The sequence below is a fragment of the Pinus tabuliformis genome, chromosome 8, assembly GCF_031772625.1.
Source record: "Pinus tabuliformis cultivar Carrire ecotype Pingquan chromosome 8, CPIR1, whole genome shotgun sequence".
Taxonomy (NCBI): Eukaryota; Viridiplantae; Streptophyta; class Pinopsida; order Pinales; family Pinaceae; genus Pinus; species Pinus tabuliformis.
Window position 1 is genome coordinate 793,209,278 of NC_142294.1, and position 5,936 is coordinate 793,215,213.

General features: G+C 39.1%; 1 pseudogene; it reads right to left on the minus strand.

The window, feature by feature from the left end:
• Positions 1-1,123: 1,123 nt before the first annotated feature.
• Positions 1,124-1,840, minus strand: LOC149237953 (gamma-glutamylcyclotransferase 2-3 pseudogene; annotated as a pseudogene).
• Positions 1,841-5,936: the final 4,096 nt, after the last annotated feature.

A 5,936-nucleotide genomic window follows, 5' to 3' on the forward strand; every position in this document is an offset into this window, starting at 1 on the left:
ACAACGCATAACCACCATATGCTATATGATCTGGATACTTTAAGGACCAACAGGTGTATCAACCGAACATTCTGGTAACTCCACCAATACCCTAGTAGCTCGGTCATAAATTGCCTTTGAGAAAACTTTATGAAAATAAACAAAATATTTTATTTTCCCTTCAAGACCTACACCTGTCACTGTTTGAGTTGTTATGAAACCCATGTATGATCTCCCTGCCTGAGTTTGAGACCTTATTTTACCATTAACTGACCTCATCATCAAAATTCATTGCTTTTCCACAAAACAGCATTCTACAGCAGTTTCGTAGCGCACTACGAAACTGCTGTAGATGTCAAAACAGAACCTATGTATCTTTGAAGCGTTTTCTACTTAGATTCATGATCTCTTCAGACATTTGTACAGCTATTAGGAACCTAAATAGTTTTAAGAAGATGAAGCTTGCTTCTGTCATTACATATCACAGCCAACTTGATTAGCATCAAACCAATAAAAAGCTTCATAAATCCCAACTGGAACATAAAGTCACTGTAGTATTCCTTGCTGTCTTCAAATCTTCAAATGAGGTGTTCTTTTTCAAAGTACAGATCTTAAAGTTGGAAGAATTCAACACTTGGACATTAAGCTCCTTAGGATTATCAAACCAAACTATCTCACCCTACTGTACCAATTTGACTGGGTCTACATATATCAATTTCGGCTTGTCTGTCAGAATCAGCTGCATCTTTTTGTTGTAGAGTTTCTGAATTTTCTTAACCAATGAAACCATCACAATGAACTCCCCTGGATCTAGAAATTTCTCCCATTTAGAGTCAAAAGCATTGATAGTATAAAATTTAGCCTTGTGCTCCTAATTCTCTACTGTCACTGATTTTCTTTTGGATGAAGGATTCGATGAAGATATAATTCCTACAGGGACTCTGTTTTTTATGCATAGAACCTAGAAATCAAAGCTGCAATGTGAGCACTAACAATTTTATCTCTCAATGGATCCACAATAACATCAGAGATATTTTAGATTGAGGCAGCGCATGTTATAGAACTCAAAAGGCTCGGCAAAATATCCTTTAAAACAATCACGTGAATAAGACAACAAATTGCTGAAGTTCACACTGAAGTTCAGTTACTTTGCATCTCCATTTGAAGTAGCATTTCCATCTTTGCATGTTAATACTTTCCTAACTGCATTTGCGAGGTCTGTCACGTGACTGTTATTGCAACCTATCTCAAGTAGAGCTGTCTCTAGTTGAAAGAGATATTCAATGTTAGGCCTGGAAAGACTCACAGCTTCAACCATTTGCTGAGCCATCATTTCCAATGGTGCAGGGTCCAGGTAATTCTTATTCGAATTCTTGTCTGTTGATGCAATGTACACAAGGACTCCAGATATAGCTGGCTCTGTTGAATCCCCTTCAAAATAGAAATCAACGTAGGCCTTTTGGTCATATTCCTTCTCTCTCACTTCTAAATAAGATAAAACAATATCTTCAGCTTGCTGTCCAGAAACCCTGTAAGCAACGCCTCAACTGGTGTGGTCATCGTGAGGCTCGAGTGTAACAGTTCTGCCTGGATTGGCAAGGGTTCCTCTATGGTCTGTGCTCCCTTGATGGAAAAGACGACGGTAGCCTTTGATGAAAACAACTCGTCGTTGGTCATATTGGAAACCCGCCTTCCATATTATGAAACCGTAATCAAATGGATCCGAAAAAGACGGGACAATGCAAAGCATGGAATTTGAAATTAATTCATCTAAATCTTTCTTTGACAGCGCATACTCCCTACAGAGAACATCTGTCACAAGACTTCCGGGAGTTTCAGTTCCTTTAACAGCAATAATCATACATGACAAATGGCGCAACACCACAGCAAAATTTGCGGCTTCTCTTTTCGTTTGATAAACACGTCCTTTTCACAGTGTGTCAAGAGGTCGATTCACAAATTTCAAATACACCTCAGCACAACCCCGCCGCCAACTGTCACCTTGTAATTCAGGTCTCCTGTTACGGTTTCAAGTGATCAACACGCCTTGCTGATATAGCCACGCATATGGAAATATAATTGAACTAACATTCCATAAGAACATTCTGGTGTATACATTAATCAAACAATAGGCATGCGTTCTCCAAAGACGCCACACCTCTTAAACTCACTTCATTGCATTCATCATATGCAAAATTGCGCTCTGCAATCTTCAACTACCTTTTAATGTGACCTCTGCACACTGCAAACAGAACTTAGACCACAGTTACATTCATCGCACTCCTTTAGCCAATAAACCCATATCCATATGCACTCCATTATTCTCGCATTAAAACAAATGGACAAGACTCTGAAAAACAATCTTGTCTGGTTCAAGATTAAAATCTCCCATTGAAATGTCTCCACAGCTTGCTTCACCATATGGGCTGCAGCGTACTTCTTGAACATGATACCGAAAGTCTTTGCAGTGACCAAAGAGCATTAACTTTGACCAAATTTACCATAATTAAACATATTAATACGTTCCATTACCTTTTTTTTTTTGAAGGTCGAATCAACGAACCATTTGATAATTAATGCATTTACATTACCCCTTTGGAGGTTCATTCAATCGAAGAAAAAAAACAATTAATGACCAGATCAAGTATTCAAGGATGTCACTCAATTAGCGACAACCAAATCATTGATACTATCGCGTTCATACTATTCCAGTGATCTCATGTTGCAGACATTGCACTTGGACTCTTTCAGAACTGCATTCTTCATATCTGCCTTCGCCTCCTCCATATGGATATTGTCGGACAAAATGATACAAGTAATGCAGCGGCCTTAGCTCTTGGAAATCCCATTGTCCTTCTACAACTTTTCGCTCTGTTTGCCTTTGATAACGCGGGTTCAATCCTCCATAATAGTGTAAGAGGCAACTCAATTTTGTTGTTTTATCTCTGAATTCACAACCCGACTTGTCTAATTCCATAGCTTGACAGATGCATCATTGCTGATCTGATTCCCACAGCAAATTCAGGATGTACTTCTTGGCAGCAGAAAGAACCTTATTTTCCCTTACGCATACTCCAACTATGATTATGGAGGAGAAATCACCGACATCAATCCCCATATTTCTCAATTCCAAAGATTTGAAACAACAACTTGACTGCTATGTTGTTTATGTAGCTGGTATGAAGGAATGTTATTATGCAATGCTCTTTGGCCACCGTGAGGAACTACACCATCAAATGCCTTGAGAGAATCGACAATCAACCCTAATAGCTCTTCAGATTGCTCTGGCCATTTTGCAAAATCCATAGATCAGAGTATCCTATGCAACAACACCAGAGTTATATCCTTTAGTCAACATTAGACCTTTAAGCACATCAACCTCATCCACAGCAGTTGCAGTCAGTGTACAATAGACATGCTATGATTCAGGCCTCCACTGAAAACTCAAACAAATCCCCAGTTTCGTAGCACGCTACGAAACCACTCAAACAGGTAGCGCTGCGAAACTGCTAAAAGAATTCAGGCGCTGCGAAACTGCTCGATCTTTAAGCTAATCTAGAAAGATTTTGACAACATCATTTTCAGTGATAACACTTTCCACAACATCAAACATGTTATCGAAGCATACTTGGATGACTTAACTACTCGTTCTCCAAAGAGAATTGATCATCCCAGCCACCTTCGGTTAGTTTTTGAGAGATGTCATTTTTATAAAATACGGTTCAATCCGAATAAGTGCGTTTTTGCAGTCACTTCCAGTCGACTGTTAGGATTCATTGTATCGATTAAAGGGATTCATCTTGATCCTTTCAAGGTTGAGGCAATAATTTAGTTGCCTCCCCTTACTTCCATTCGTCAACTTCAAAGTCTCCAAGGAAAGGCAAATTTCTTGAGGAGATTTATAGCAAATTATGCCAATATTACCAAAGGATTTATGTGTTTTCTTAAGAAAGGAGTTCTAGTTTTGTGGGATGACTTCGTGCAATGATCTTTTGATGCTTTGAAAAAAGAATTAACCTCTGCTCCATTATTGAGTCCGCCAGATTATGGCATAGACTTCCTTTTGTATCTCGCTACAACAGAATCAACCATCTGTATGGTTCTGGTTCAGGAGGATGATGCTCTCAATGAGCATGTAATCTACTACTTGAGTTGAGGCTTAGTAGGACCTGAGCTACGCTATTCTCCCATTGAAAAATTAGCTTTGGCAGTTGTCCATGCTGTCTAGCGACTTCGTCATTACTTTCTACTTCGCAAAATGTTCGTTGTAGCGATTGTCAATCCTTTTCAGTTTGTCCTCAGTAGGCGAGTGATTGGGGGAAAATATAATAGATGGATTGTTATTTTGCAAGAGTTCGATCTTGAGTTCTTGTTAGCTAAATCTAAGAAATCATTAGTTTTTGTGAAATTGATTTCGGAGCTGTCTTGTGAGGAAGCTATTGTTTATGAGGAAAATTTTTCCGACGAACATTTATTCCTCATTTCTTCACAAGATCCCTGGTACGGATATATCATTATATATTTCTAGACTTTCAAGTTTCCACCTGCTTTCTCCAAAGATGAGCATCGAAAGCTATGTCACCTTGCCAAAAACTATGTCATTATTGGTGATACATTATATCGCAGAGAGGTTGACTCAATCCTTAGGTGTTGCTTAACTTTGGAAGAAGCCAAGTTTGTACTTAATGATTGCCATAATGGAGCTTGTGGCGGTCATCTATCAGGGCTTGCAACAACTTAGAAAATTTTGCGTGCAGGCTACTTTTGGCCTTCAATTTTCAAAGACTATATTGAAGTGGTCAAACATTGCCATATTTGTCAAATCTATACCCGAAAAATGTGTTCGCATCGAGCTCCACTTTTTCTTGTTATCATTGTCGGTCCATTTACGAAGTGGGGCATTGATTTTACTACTTGTAATCTATCGTCGGCGGCGAATCACAAGTACATCATTATGGCCGTAGACTACTTTATGAAGTGGGCTAAGGCCATGCCTACTTACAAAAATGATAGTGAAATAGCAGCCTTATTTATCTTCAACCAGTTTATTTCATGATTTGGTATCCTAAGAGAGATTGTCACTGACCATGGCAGTCACTTCCAGAATCAATTGATGACCAAATTGGCTCTCAAGTTGGGCTTCCGGCAGGAGCATTCGTCTCTATATTATCCTCAGGCCAATGGGAAAGTCAAAGCTATGAATAAGTCCCTTAAGACTATACTGCAAAGGACAATTGACAAAAAATGATCCAATTGGCACATCATGTTGTACTTGGCGCTCCGGACATACCGAACCTCTGTTAAAACTGCCACCAGTTTTACTCCTTTTCAACTAGTTTATAGGCTAGAATCTATTTTCCTGATCGAATGTGAAATTTCATCCCTTAAGCTAGCTATAGAACTTCTTCTAGAGACGTCTAGTCTCGAAGAACACCTCGTTCATTTGGAACATCTTGATGAGCAGCGTCGAGATGCAGCCATAATAAACGAAGCCCATGAGAAGAGGATTAAAACTCAGTATGATAAAGTTGCCCATCCTCGAGATTTTTCTGAAGGCGACCTTGTCTTAGTCTATGACCAAGACAAAGACGCCCTAGGGGCACGAAAATTCAAGTCTATGTGGTATGGTCCCTTTATAGTTAAACGAGTTTTTGGAAAAGGAGCCTATGAATTAATTGATTTTGAAGGGAAAAGCTAGTGGAGCCCTAAAATGGGCTCTACCTTAAGAAGTATTTTGCTTAGGCTTCACCTGAGTAATTGCTTGTTTGTATATACTGTATCTTTGTACATACTTTTCTGGCATTTTGTGATATTGACATTTTTGATCTACTTTGGCAAGTATTGATGGATGATTCGGTATATTTCAGATTCATCAATGGTGCAAGTCGGCACACTTGGAATCTTGCTTCCGCAACTTCGGTGATTTATTATCCATCTAGCTAGTTGATGGTGTCGAG